The sequence below is a fragment of the Bufo bufo genome, chromosome 2, assembly GCF_905171765.1.
Source record: "Bufo bufo chromosome 2, aBufBuf1.1, whole genome shotgun sequence".
NCBI classification, from domain to species: Eukaryota; Metazoa; Chordata; class Amphibia; order Anura; family Bufonidae; genus Bufo; species Bufo bufo.
In genome coordinates this window covers 253,951,750-253,966,882 of record NC_053390.1, presented here as the reverse complement: position 1 = coordinate 253,966,882, position 15,133 = coordinate 253,951,750, and positions in this window count along the sequence as shown.

Here is a 15,133-nt window from a genome sequence, read left to right as displayed (position 1 = left end):
AGTGGGCCCCCCTCCCTCCCCTGTAGTTAACTCGTTGGTGGCCAGTGGGCCTTCTCCCCTCCCTCCCCCTCCTAATTAAAATCTTCCCCCTATCATTGGTGGCAGCGGAGTGTACCGATCGGAGTCCCAGTTTAATCGCTGGGGCTCCGATCGGTAACCATGGCAACCAGGACGCTACTGCAGTCCCGGTTGCCATGGTTACTTAGCAATTTGTAGAACCATTATACTTACCTGTGAGCTGCGATGTCTGCTTCCGGCCGGGAGCTCCTCCTACTGGTAAGTGACAGGTCATGTCACTTACCAGTAGGAGGAGCTCCCGGCCGGACGTCACTTACCAGTAGGAGGAGCTCCCGGCCGGACACAGACATCGCAGCTCACAGGTAAGTATAATGGTTCTACAAATTGCTAAGTAACCATGGCAACCGGGACTGCAGTAGCGTCCTGGTTGCCATGGTTACTGATCGGAGCCCCAGCGATTAAACTGGGACTCCGATCGGTACACTCCGCTGCCACCAATGATAGGGGGGAGATTTTAATTAGGAGGGGGAGGGAGGGGAGAAGGCCCACTGGCCACCAACGAGTTAACTACAGGGGAGGGAGGGGGGCCCACTGGCCACCAACGAGTTAACTACAGGGGAGGGAAGGGGGCCGGCCGCACTGGCCACCAATGAGTTAACTACAGGGGAGGGAGGGGGGCCCACTGGCCACCAAAGAGTTAACTACAGGGGAGGGATGGGGGGGCCGGCCGCACTGGCCACCAATGTGTTAACTACAGGGGGGGGGCTGCCCCCTGCTGCCTGGCAGCACCTGCCAGGCAGCAGGGGGCAGTCATGTACACAGTTCTTTTAGTATATTCTAACCTGAAGCGTCCCCATCACCATGGGAACGCCTCTGTGTTAGAATATACTGTCGGATTTGAGTTTCACGATGTAACTCAAATCCGACGGTATATTCTAACATAGAGGCGTTCCCATGGTGATGGGGACGCTTCAAGTTAAAATATACCATCGGATTGGAGAAAACTCCGATCCTATGGTATATTAACTCCTGACTTTACATTGAAAGTCAATGGGGACGGATCCGTTTGAAATTGCACCATATTGTGTCAGCGTCAAACGGATCCATCCCCATTGACTTGCATTGTAATTCAGGACGGATCCGTTTGGCTCCGCACGGCCAGGCAGACACCAAAACGACTTTTTTTTCATGTCCGTGGATCCTCCAAAAATCAAGGAAGACCCACGGACGGAAAAACGGTCACGGATCACGGCAAAACAGAACCCGTTTTTGCGGACCGGAAAAAAATACGGTCGTGTGCATGAGGCCTAATGCTCACCTACACACAGCAAGTGCTGAACCCTTCCTTGGCCTTCCCGGTCGCCAGATTTATTGCCAGTCGAGTATTTATGGGACCAGCTGGAATGCCAGCTTTGGTAACTGACGAGTGTGCAGGATCTACAGGCCCAGCTGCAACATCAGCGGGCAAATGTGCTGCAGTTACCATACAGAACCTGCAAACCTCCATACCGCCCAACAGTATCTTACCTTGTATCCAGGCTAGAGGTGCCCAGCAGGGTACTACAGGATCCTCTTAATTGTACAGTTTTCCCCAATAAACGCATAGTTTCGCTCTAATATTGTAATCACTTACAGATATCATCATTACATTCACACATGGAAAGTTTCATTCCAGTCCAACAACTCCTTCTCGGTGCACTGAGTGAGACTCCCCTAAATGTTTTAACCCGTTCTGGACACATTCATTTTTCACTTTATTGGCAGAGCTTATTTTTGCAAATCTGACATTTCACTTTATATGGTTATAACTTTGGAATGCTTTTACTTATCCAAACCATTCTGAGATTGTTTTCTCACGACACATTGTACTTTATGTTAGCTGTAAATTTGAGTTGATAAGTTTAACTTTTATTTATAATAAAAAATCCAAAATGTACAGAAAATTTGGAAAAAAATATTATTTTCTAAATTTGAATTTCTCAGCTTTAATTTATTAAGCTGATTATTAAGAGATGATAATAATCTTTATTTATATGGCGTCAACATATTCAGCAACGCTTGACAATCAGGGGGTTAATTTTCGAATAGTCATAAATGACATGGCAACAGACAAGTCAACAGCTAAAACAAGATGAATGAGGGCCTTGCTCACAAGAGCTTACAATCTATGAGTAGATAGGGGTGACACAAAAGTTAGAAGTGTTTGATTTGTGCAGTCACCTTAACACAATAGGGGAGTAGATTTTGGTTGCATTATCCAGTCACAAGCCGGTATCTGTAGTGCTTCTGAGTGCATGGGGTTTGGATATTTGACAATGAGAAGGTTCAGAAGAATGATGGGGGGGGGGGGGGGGGCGGTGAATGGAGAGGAGTAAGATTAGGGAATGTGATAGGCCTAAAAGTGTGGATGTTATGAATTAACCTAATTGCTTGGGGTAGAGCATTACAGAGAACAGCTAGAGAGAAGTCTTGGGGACGGGAGTGAGAGGTTCGGATTTTGGTGGATGTCAGTCGTAAGTCATTGGCTGAACAGAGAGCACGGGTAGGGTGGTAGACAGAAATGAGGGAAGAGATGTATGGGAGTGCAGCACTGTGGAGGGCTTTGTAGCTGAGAATGAAAAGTTCAAATTGAATCCTATACTGTATGGGCAACGACTGGTACAGAGCGGAGGCATCGGAGTAGCGGTTTGACAGATACAGAAGTCTGTCTGCTGCGTTCAGGATAGATTGGAGAGGGGAGAGTCTGGTGAGGGGGAGGCCAATTAGTAATGAGTTACAGTAATCAAGACTGGAATGGATCAGGGCAACAATGAGATGTTTTTGAGGTGTAGGAGACATGAGCAGACAAGAGATTGAATACAGGGGGTAAAGGAAAGATCAGTGTCAAACAGAACACAGGGACAGCAGGTGTGCTGCCTAGGCGGCATGGTAGTGCCACATACTGAGATGGAGATGTCAGGTTTAGGTCGGTTAGTAGATGGAGAAAACACCAGAAGGTCAGAGGACATGATGTTAGATACAGCGGACAGACAGTCACTGGTGTTCTGTAGTACAGCAGGGGTAATATCTAGAGATGAGCAAATTTCATGTTAAGAAATTCGTTCACGCTTCGTTTGGTGGTAAAAAGCAGAATTGCGTTATGGATTCCTTTACCACGGACCATAACGGAAATTCTATGATGGAATGCATTCCATCATAATAGAAGTCTATGGCCTGCATAATGGATCCGTGCCGTTTTCTTTATACAGGAGAGGATTCCCCTGCATAACAGAAACGGGACGGATCCGTTTTGCAGCCCATAGACTTCTATTATGATGGAATGAATAACGGAATGCCTCTAAAGGCATTCCGTCATAGAATTGCGTTATGGTCCATGGTAACGGAATCCATAACGCAATTCACCTTTTACCAATAAACTAAGTGTGAACGAATTTCAAAATATGAAATTCGCTCATCTCTAGTCACAGTGTAGTTGCACCCTTTTTGTTGCCTTGTAGCCCTAGTCCTAGCCTTAGTCTTAGCAGTAGTACCAGTACTGCCCTGTCACTACTACAGACCCGTTTCTCCCTATCCCAGTCACTCACAACTCTCATATACAGTACAGACCAAAAGTTTGGACACACCTTCTCATTCAAAGAGTTTTCTTTATTTTCATGACTATGAAAATTGTAGATTCACACTGAAGGCATCAAAACTATGAATTAACACATGTGGAATTATATACATAACAAACAAGTGTGAAACAACTGAAAATATGTCATATTCTAGGTTCTTCAAAGTAGCCACCTTTTGCTTTGATTACTGCTTTGCACACTCTTGGCATTCTCTTGATGAGCTTCAAGAGTTAGTCCCCTAAAATGGTTTTCACTTCACAGGTGTGCCCTGTCAGGTTTAATAAGTGGGATTTCTTGCCTTATAAATGGGGTTGGGACCATCAGTTGCGTTGAGGAGAAGTCAGGTGGATACACAGCTGATAGTCCTACTGAATAGACTGTTAGAATTTGTATTATGGCAAGAAAAAAGCAGCTAAGTAAAGAAAAACGAGTGGCCATCATTACTTTAAGAAATGAAGGTCAGTCAGTCAGCCGGGAAAACTTTGAAAGTAAGGGCTATTTGACCATGAAGGAGAGTGATGGGGTGCTGCGCCAGATGACCTGGCCTCCACAGTCACCGGACCTGAACCCAATCGAGATGGTTTGGGGTGAGCTGGACCGCAGAGTGAAGGCAAAAGGACCAACAAGTGCTAAGCATCTCTGGGAACTCCTTCAAGACTGTTGGAAGACCATTTCAGGGGACTACCTCTTGAAGCTCATCAAGAGAATGCCAAGAGTGTGCAAAGCAGTAATCAAAGCAAAAGGTTGCTACTTTGAAGAACCTAGAATATGACATATTTTCAGTTGTTTCACACTTGTTTGTTATGTATATAATTCCACATGTGTTAATTCATAGTTTTGATGCCTTCATAGTCATGAAAATAAAGAAAACTCTTTGAATGAGAAGGTGTGTCCAAACTTTTGGTCTGTACTGTACCTATAGACAATAAAAGCAAAGGTACTGGAAAGGTAGAATAGTAGCAGCAATAATATTCCCCGGAGTGAGCCTCTAATCCAAAATTATATCTCCTTCACCCGGCCCATTTTTACCTTGAAGGAAAGGAGAGACAAGAGTAGCAAGCTTCTACTCACCTGGGTTTATATGATCTCCTTTCCTCCAAAGCTTAGACATTTTCCAGATGCTAAGCGAGTTGGTTTGGGACCTCAGATGTTAGCGCTGAAACTATTAGCCCAATTCTTCAATGAGCTCCAAGGGTCCCTCCTGGGGTAAAGTTTAAGTTATATATTTTACAGTCGGAGAACTAAGGAAACGCAATCAGTATGCAGTTTCAGAGTCGTTTTTGACGCCGGTCTTAATACAGCCCCATAGCTGGCGGAAGATCCAACAGAGTTATGAAGAGGAGCCGGCCTCTCCATAACTTCAGCTGTCTTACATTCCGACCTTTTTCTACGCCTTAAACAGGTGTAGAAAATGAGACAGGCTTGCTGGCACGTCCCCTTCCCCGCCCACGCCACTCCCACAATTTTAGACCTGGCGTGAGCAGGGTGAAGTCATAGTCATCTGCACCTGAAATACTCCTAATTTAGGCGTATTTCAGTATAATAAATAACTCCCATACTGTATATGCAACAGGGTCTCCCCCTAGCGCCCTCTATATAACGTGTCCCAGGTGTAGGAATGCTAAGTGGTATAGTGCGGCCTAAAATGTCTCTTGTTGTGTGTCATGGTGCTCCTACCTGGATACCGCTGGACCTCAGGCTTTGGCTCCGAAGCAATAAATAGGGGGAGTAATTGAGGGATTTGAAGAAATGACTTGAACCCAGACCTTGAGATGAAGTTCAATGGCAGCTTTACTTGAATAAACATTTCTCCAAACAGTTTAAGGCTTTGTCTTGGTTCCAGCAGGCTTTAGCATGAACTGGCAGGCAAACTCAACTCTGCTATATCTTTCTCTCTGACTCTACTGTACTGACAGGCTGGCTGTATAACTCAGCTCCTTCTGTATGCTGAACTTAACTTTGTAATCTGATTCTAGGTTATGCCAGGGAACTTTCCTCCTGGCTCCTGAGGCTTCGGGCTTTGGTCTCCATGACCAGCAGAGCTTAAGGTGCAATGGCTCGCGTGGGCACGTCCAGCAGAGACGTGTCCTTGCACACCCTTCCCTTAGCAGGGAGTAAACTAAACTGACTAGACCTTCTGCCCCACCCTTCCTGCAGGAAGTAGGACTCGCCCACCTCCCTCCAGAGGGGGTTAGAATGGAATAGAAGGTTCCATTCTATCTAAGTATAGCTCTGCCATGTTTGCTGCCACCTACTGGTGAACCAGGCACATTACATGAACAGTTACATAACATTATTATAAATGCACGGTGTTAAGGGACCTGGAAATAAATGCATAAGATGACATGAGGTTAGACCAATAAAGACAGTAGCAAGGTGCAGAAGTGGTAACACCACTTTGGGGTGTTACTTAAAGACAGTTGTTATCAAAATACATCCTACTGCGCAGGAGCGGGGCAGCAAGCTGGAAGAGGCCTGTATTGCAGACCGCCGAAGGGAGGTGAGTATTTTGTGTTGTGTTGAGTTGTACACACAATATACACAGAGGGTAGGCCCAAGGTATTTCAGTCCGTCCCTGCTGCTCAGATTCTCCTGCTGATAACGGATAACATTTCCCAGAAGCTGTATCAGAAAAGCTGTCCACCTGCAACTTTACTGACAACTTGAACTTGGCTGATAGAAACAACATTTATCTTGTATTAAGCTTCTACGAGAAACAAATCAAATATATTTTTGTTTGTTAAGCACACATGTAATTGTAACCAGGCAGGATGGAGGAAAACAAAATGGCAGATAAAATACTTCAGGTGGAGGTGGAGTTTTATTAAAGGGTTATTCCCATCTCAGCCAAACATGGAACATGGTTGAGATCAGAATAACCATTGTATGTCACGACAAGGGGTGATTGGCGTTACGGAAACGGCCAAGCAGGCTGTGGTAGCCTGTGTACGTAATTCCGGCTACCCTGGTCATACAAGGGTTAATATGATCTCAGCCATGTTTGGCTTATTTTGAGAATTGTTGCACAATTTTGGTGCAAGACGGCGTATCTTAGGCCATGCCGCATTTGCACACAAAGCCTAATCCTAAGCTAAGCCGTGGCCTAAACAAGTTGGACAGATTTGGAGAAACCCTAGTTGTGCCAAATTGCGCAACATATTCTACGTGAGATTCATTAGTAAATCTGGGCTATGGTATATCGATGCATGCTGGATTAAATCTTCTTTTAAAGGGTTTCTATCACTTCGTTTCACCTATTTAGCTTTCAGACACTAGCGATCCGCTAGTGTCTGCTTTATCTAACCATCCTAATATAAGAGCTTATTGTCCTGCCGTTTAGCTAAAAAAATAACTTATATAGATATGCAAATGAGCCTCTAGGTGCTATGGGGGCGTGATTAGCACCTAGAGGCTCCGTCTACCTTAACAAACTGCCGCCGCCCAGCGCGTCCCTCCAGCCCGCCCATCTCCTCCGGAATGCGATGCTCCTCGTATTCGGCGCATGCGCAGTGAATGTCTGATCGCTTCCCTGCTCAGACATCTCCACTGCGCCTGCGCCGATGACGTCATAGTGCTCCGAGGAACAGGCGCAGTGGAGATGTCGGAGCAGGGAAGCGATCAGACATTCACTGCGCATGCGCCGAATACGAGGAGCATCGCATTCCGGAGGAGATGGGCGGGCTGGAGGGACGCGCTGGGCGGCGGCAGTTTGTTAAGGTAGACGGAGCCTCTAGGTGCTAATCACGCCCCCATAGCACCTAGAGGCTCATTTGCATATCTATATAAGTTATTTTTTTAGCTAAACGGCTGCCCAATAAACAGTTATATTAGGATGGTTAGATAAAGCAGACACTAGCGGATCGCTAGTGTCTGAAAGCTAAATAGGTGAAACGAAGTGATAGAAACCCTTTAACCGGGAAGCCTATGAGAGTTGGTCCTTTTTGCTGATATTTCTTTAGATGTTGTCTGTGGGATACAAGGACAGATCTGTGCACTCGACTTCATATACCCAACAGCAGTGGCGTCGCCAGGGGGGGGCCAGAGGGGGCCACGGCCCCCCCTACATCATGCTGTGCCCCCCCCATGTGCCCCCCCAACTAAAATGACCCCCCCCCCCCCCCCCCACCAAGTGAGCAGCAGCCGCCGCCGGGCACAGGGAGATGAGCGCTTCCATTGCGCTCATCTCCATTGTAAACTGTCTGTGCCAGCGGAGGTGCAGGGGAGGGAGAGGCGTGTCCCTTCCCTTTCCTCTGATAGGCTGCAGGCAGGCACCGAAGTGGAGGAGAGGCCCCGCCCCCTAATTACTCCTGTTTACCTTTCTAAAGCTAAAGGACCTTTGATGACTTCATCACAGGTCCTGTAAGGGAACTGCACAGTGTAAAGTGTAGTTCCCAGGTTAGAACAGTGCATCTGCCAGGACCTGTGATGACATCATCTTCAACATCACAGGTCCTGCAGAATTTAGCAAAGGAACTGCACCAAAAATGGTGTAGTTCCTAGGTTTCAAAGGTACATCTGCCAGGACCTGTGATGACATCATCACAGGTCCTTCAACCCCTAACAGCAAGTATTAAAAGTTCACAAGCAGCTCTGCATTGATCCATACAGACTGGAATGGAGAGGTAAGAGGAGGTCCTCCACTTTTCATCATTTACCTCCCCTCCATGCCCTGTTTTTACTCATTGCTCACTCATGTATACTACTTCAGACAGTTACCACTACCTCATGTACCTCACAGTGACTATAATGCATAACTGACCACATATTTCTATAAACACTGCATCTACAGTATTATACCTTCTATGTGTCACATCAATACACTGCTCTGTATATATATATATATATATACAGTGGGGGAAATAATTATTTGACCCCTCACTGATTTTGTAAGTTTGTCCAATGACAAAGAAATGAAAAGTCTCAGAACAGTATCATTTCAATGGTAGGTTTATTGTAACAGTGGCAGATAGCACATCAAAAGGAAAATCGAAAAAATAACTTTAAATAAAAGATAGCAACTGATTTGCATTTCATTGAGTGAAATAAGTATTTGAACCCTCTAACAAAAAAAGACTTAATACTTGGTGGAAAAACCCTTGTTTGCAAGCACAGAGGTCAAACGTTTCTTGTAATTGATGACCAAGTTTGCGCACATTTTAGGAGGAATGTTGGTCCACTCCTCTTTGCAGATCATCTCTAAATCCCTAAGGTTTCGAGGCTGTCTCTGTGCAACTCTGAGCTTGAGCTCCCTCCATAGGTTTTCGATTGGATTAAGGTCCGGAGACTGACTAGGCCACTCCATGACCTTAATGTGCTTCTTCTTGAGCCACTCCTTTGTTGCCTTTGCTGTATGTTTTGGGTCATTGTCGTGCTGGAACACCCATCCATGACCCATTTTCAGTTTCCTGGCAGAGGGAAGGAGGTTGTCGCTCAGGATTTCACGATACATGGCTCCGTCCATTTTCCCGTTTATGCGAATAAGTTGTCCTGTGCCCTTAGCAGAAAAACACCCCCAAAGCAAAATGTTTCCACCCCCATGCTTGACGGTGGGGACGGTGTTTTGGGGGTCATAGGCAGCATTTTTCTTCCTCCAAACACAGCGAGTTGAGTTAATGCCAAAGAGCTCTATTTTGGTCTCATCAGACCACAGCACCTTCTCCCAGTCACTCTCTGAATCATTCAGGTGTTCATTGGCAAACTTCAGACGGGCCTGCACATGTGCCTTCCTGAGCAGGGGGAGCTTGCGAGCCCTGCAGGATTTTAATCCATTGCGGTGTAATGTGTTTCCAATGGTTTTCTTGGTGACTGTGGTCCCTGCTAATTTGAGGTCATTAACTAACTCCTCCCGTGTAGTTCTAGGATGCTTTTTCACCTTTCTCAGAACCATTGACACCCCACGAGGTGAGATCTTGCGTGGAGCCCCAGAGCGAGGTCGATTGATGGTCATTTTGTGCTCCTTCCATTTTCGAACAATCGCACCAACAGTTGTCACCTTCTCTCCCAGCTTCTTGCTAATGGTTTTGTAGCCCATTCCAGCCTTGTGCAGGTCTACAATTTTGTCTCTGACATCCTTGGACAGCTCTTTGGTCTTTCCCATGTTGGAGAGTTTGGAGTCTGCTTGATTGATTGATTCTGTGGACAGGTGTCTTTTATACAGGTGACTAGTTAAGACAGGTGTCCTTAATGAGGGTGACTAATTGAGTAGAAGTGTCTAACCACTCTGTGGGAGCCAGAACTCTTAATGGTTGGTAGGGGTTCAAATACTTATTTCACTCAATGAAATGCAAATCAGTTGCTATCTTTTATTTAAAGTTTTTTTTTCGATTTTCCTTTTGATGTGCTATCTGCCACTGTTACAATAAACCTACCATTGAAATGATACTGTTCTGAGACTTTTCATTTCTTTGTCATTGGACAAACTTACAAAATCAGTGAGGGGTCAAATAATTATTTCCCCCACTGTATATATATACACACACATACATGCACACACACTGCATATATTACACAGTATTATACATGCAATATGTACAGATATATAGTATATACCGCAGTGCACTGATATGTGAGGTACAAGGTATAATAGATGCTGTGTGTACAGATATCAGTACACTTCTGTATATACTATATATGTGAGGTACGAGGTATAATAGATGCAGTGTGTACAGATATATAGCATATACAGCGGTGTACTGATATCTGAGGTACGAGGTGTCAATACACTGCTGTATTTACTATATATCTGTACACACTGCATCTATTATACCTCGTACCTCACATATTACACTACTGTATATACTGTATACACTGCATATATTATACCCCGTACCTCACATATCAGTACACTGCTGTATATACTATATATCTGTACACACTGCATCTATTATAACTCGTACCTCACATATCAGTACACTGCTGTATATACTATATACCTGTACACACTGCATCTATTATACCCTGTACCTCACATATCAGAACACTAGGGAATATACTATATACCTGTACACACTGCATATATTATACCGCGTACCTCACATAACTGTACACTGCTGTATATAATATACATCTGCATCTATTATACCTCTTTTGTGTGCCAGGGCTGTTTTGTAATCCCATTCCGGCCCTGATGGCATAAATTATAAAACGCAGCAGCAAGAATAGTTCATGGAACAAAGGGAGGGGCCCAATTTAGATTCCTGCTATGGGGCCCAGTGATTTTTATGTACGCCCCTGGCTGCTGGCACTAGGCCGGCAGCCTATCAGAGGCCGGCGCAATGACGTCATCGTGCCGCCTGAGCCTTACATTACAGCGTGGGACACAGGAAGAGGCTGCATCGCATCGCTGACACTTAGGTAAGTATAACTGTTTTTGTTTTTTTTACAATAGTGTTACTGGCACATTGGGGGGGCTTATTACGAAACTGGCACATGATGATGGGGGGGGACTTTATACTGGCACATGATGATGGGGGGAACTTTATACTGGCACATGATGATGGGGGGACTTAATACTGGCAAATGATGATGGGAGGGACTTAATACTGGCACATGATGATGGGGGGACTTAATACTGGCACATGATGGGGGGGACTTAATACTGGCACATGATGGGGGGGACTTAATACTGGCACATGATGGGGGGACTTAATACTGGCACATGATGATGGGGGGGACTTAATACTGGCACATGATGATGGGGGGACTTAATACTGGCACATGATGATGGGGGACTTAATACTGGCACATGATGATGGGGGACTTAATACTGGCACATGATGATGGGGGGACTTAATACTCGCACATGATGATGGGGGGACTTAATACTGGAACATGGGGGGGCTTAATACTGGCACGTGATGGGGGGCTTATTACTGGCACGTGATGGGGGGCTTATTACTGGCACGTGATGGGGGGCTTATTACTGGCACGTGATGGGGGGCTCATTACTGGCACGTGATGGGGGGCTCATTACTGGCACGTGATGGGGGGCTCATTACTGGCACGTGATGGGGGCTTATTACTGGCACGTGATGGGGGGCTTATTACTGGCACGTGATGGGGGCTCTTGTTACTGGCACGTGATGGGGGCTTATTACTGGCACATTGGGGGGCTCTTGTTACTGGCACGTTATTGAGGGCACTTATTACTGGCACATTATTGGTGGGCACTATAGGGGCATCTACTGAGGCCACAAAGAAGGGGTGTTTTATATGGGGGGCTCTGTACAGTAGCATTTTATACTGGGACACATTATGGTGGGTACTATGGAGAAGGGGAGAGAGGAGTACTATGGAGTCATCTACGGGGGGCACTAAGAAGGGGTATTTTATACTTGCAAATTATGGGGGACACTGAGGGCATCTACTGGGGCACGATATATGGGACATTTTATACTGGTACATTATGGGGGGCACTAGCAGGAAGGGGGGAGAGGAGCACTATGGAGGCATTTACTGGTGCACTATATAGGGGTATTTTATACTGGCACATTATGGGGGAAATTAGCTCAACTGGGGGCATAAGGGGGTATGTTTTGCACATTATAAGGAGAATTATTTCTACTGGGGGGCATTATGGTGGGTTTTATTACTCCCCCATGGTATGACCCCCTAGTAGCAGCACCAGCCTCTCTCTGCTCTGCTATTCCTCTGCCCCTTCTCCAAATCCTTATAAAATCTTTCTCATTAGGATAAAACACAACATCAGCTCCGCCGAGCCCCCGGCCAAGTGTTGAAGTGGTGTCCGAGATCCCCAAGGGCCAAGCCAAGTAATTGCAAGTGTTCATGTGAAATATGTTTATTTTATATACAGGGAGTGCAGAATTATTAGGCAAGTTGTATTTTTGAGGATTAATTTTATTATTGAACAACAACCATGTTCTCAATGAACCCAAAAAACTGATTAATATCAAAGCTGAATATTTTTGGAAGTAGTTTTTAGTTTGTTTTTAGTTTTAGCTATTTTAGGGGGATATCTGTGTGTGCAGGTGACTATTACTGTGCATAATTATTAGGCAACTTAACAAAAAACAAATATATACCCATTTCAATTATTTATTTTCACCAGTGAAACCAATATAACATCTCAACATTCACAAATATACATTTCTGACATTCAAAAACAAAACAAAAACAAATCAGTGACCAATATAGCCACCTTTCTTTGCAAGGACACTCACAAGCCTGCCATCCATGGATTCTGTCAGTGTTTTGATCTGTTCACCATCAACATTGCGTGCAGCAGCAACCACAGCCTCCCAGACACTGTTCAGAGAGGTGTACTGTTTTCCCTCCTTGTAAATCTCACATTTGATGATGGACCACAGGTTCTCAATGGGGTTCAGATCAGGTGAACAAGGAGGCCATGTCATTAGATTTTCTTCTTTTATACCCTTTCTTGCCAGCCACGCTGTGGAGTACTTGGACGTGTGTGATGGAGCATTGTCCTGCATGAAAATCATGTTTTTCTTGAAGGATGCAGACTTCTTCCTGTACCACTGCTTGAAGAAGGTGTCTTCCAGAAACTGGCAGTACGAATGGGAGTTGAGCTTGACTCCATCCTCAACCCGAAAAGGCCCCACAAGCTCATCTTTGATGATACCAGCCCAAACCAGTACTCCACCTCCACCTTGCTGGCGTCTGAGTCGGACTGGAGCTCTCTGCCCTTTACCAATCCAGCCACGGGCCCATCCATCTGGCCCACTCTCATTTCATCAGTCCATAAAACCTTAGAAAAATCAGTCTTGAGATATTTCTTGGCCCAGTCTTGACGTTTCAGCTTGTGTGTCTTGTTCAGTGGTGGTCGTCTTCCAGCCTTTCTTACCTTGGCCATGTCTCTGAGTATTGCACACCTTGTGCTTTTGGGCACTCCAGTGATGTTGCAGCTCTGAAATATGGCCAAACTGGTGGCAAGTGGCATCTTGGCAGCTGCACGCTTGACTTTTCTCAGTTCATGGGCAGTTATTTTGCGCCTTGGTTTTTCCACACGCTTCTTGCGACCCTGTTGACTATTTTGAATGAAACGCTTGATTGTTCGATGATCACGCTTCAGAAGATTTGCAATTTTAAGAGTGCTGCATCCCTCTGCAAGATATCTCACAATTTTTTAATTTGCTGAGCCTGTCAAGTCCTTCTTTTGACCCATTTTGCCAAAGGAAAGGAAGTTGCCTAATAATTATGCACACCTAATATAGGGTGTTGATGTCATTAGACCACACCCCTTCTCATTACAGAGATGCACATCACCTAATATGCTTAATTGGTAGTAGGCTTTCGAGCCTATACAGCTTGGAGTAAGACAACATGCATAAAGAGGATGATGTGGTCAAAATACTCATTTGCCTAATAATTCTGCACGCAGTGTATGTACACTCCTGTGAGAGGCGGGGAGGGAGATCTGTGGATGACACTGTTATAGGGAGGGAGATCTGTGGATGATGCTGTTATGGAGGGGGAAATGGGGATGACACTGTCATGGGGTGGATCTGTGAATGACACATATAGCATAAGATGCTATATACGGTATGTGGCATCCACAGATCCCCCCCATAGCAGTGTCATCCACAGATCCCCCTCTCTATAAAAGTGTCATCCACAGACAGCTGGACTTTTCTTCCCTGTTGCGGTTTTAGGTATTGGGTAAAGTATTGCAGCATTTCTAAGCGTACTTGTGTAAATGTATCGTTGTTATAGCTGCCCCCCCTACTTTTGTCCTGGCCCCCAGTGTGCCCCCCCAAAATTTGAAAGCTAGAGACGCCACTGCCCAACAGCTGGTGAGCTACCCATCTGTATTTATTTTTTATGGGTTCTATAGGCAAGAAATGCAGTGGCCAAATTGGAAATTCTTGGGTTTAGATGCAAAGTGATCCCTAAAAGTGTGAGGTGTCAATGAACATAAATAATTCTGACAGTTATATCACAGTGCCTGGATAGTACACACAGTGATGTCACACTACAGGGTAATAAACATTGTGGGGTCATAGGAAAGGAGAGGTCACAGTATTGGTATAATGTCACAGTGATGTCACAGAACAGGGGTAATGTCAATAAACAAAGTGATGTCACAGCTAATATCTAAGCAGAGTTGTTCCTAAGCATTCATTTTCCTGTGAAAAGATTCTGTTTACTGATGTGGCCTTGTAGCAACATGCCCTGACCAAGGCAGACTGCCTTGTTGGTGGCTCAGTGACAACATGCATCAGGGGCACATGCTCTACATCAAGCATGTCAAACTCAAAGGCTAACATGGGCCAAAAAAACAAAATTTAAGTTTATGTGGGCCGCATAAAAAAAAAATAAAAAATCGTACATTTTCATAGAACAACATTGTTGTTTCATGACTGCTGACCCCCAACATCCCGTTGCCCAATAACACAAGTGAGACCTATATATATATACAAATATTAAACTTCACTATAAGACGCACCTAGGTTTTTGAGGAGGAAAATAAGAAAAAAATATTTTTAACCAAAAGTTGTGCTTTTGGTGGGCTTTGAATTAAT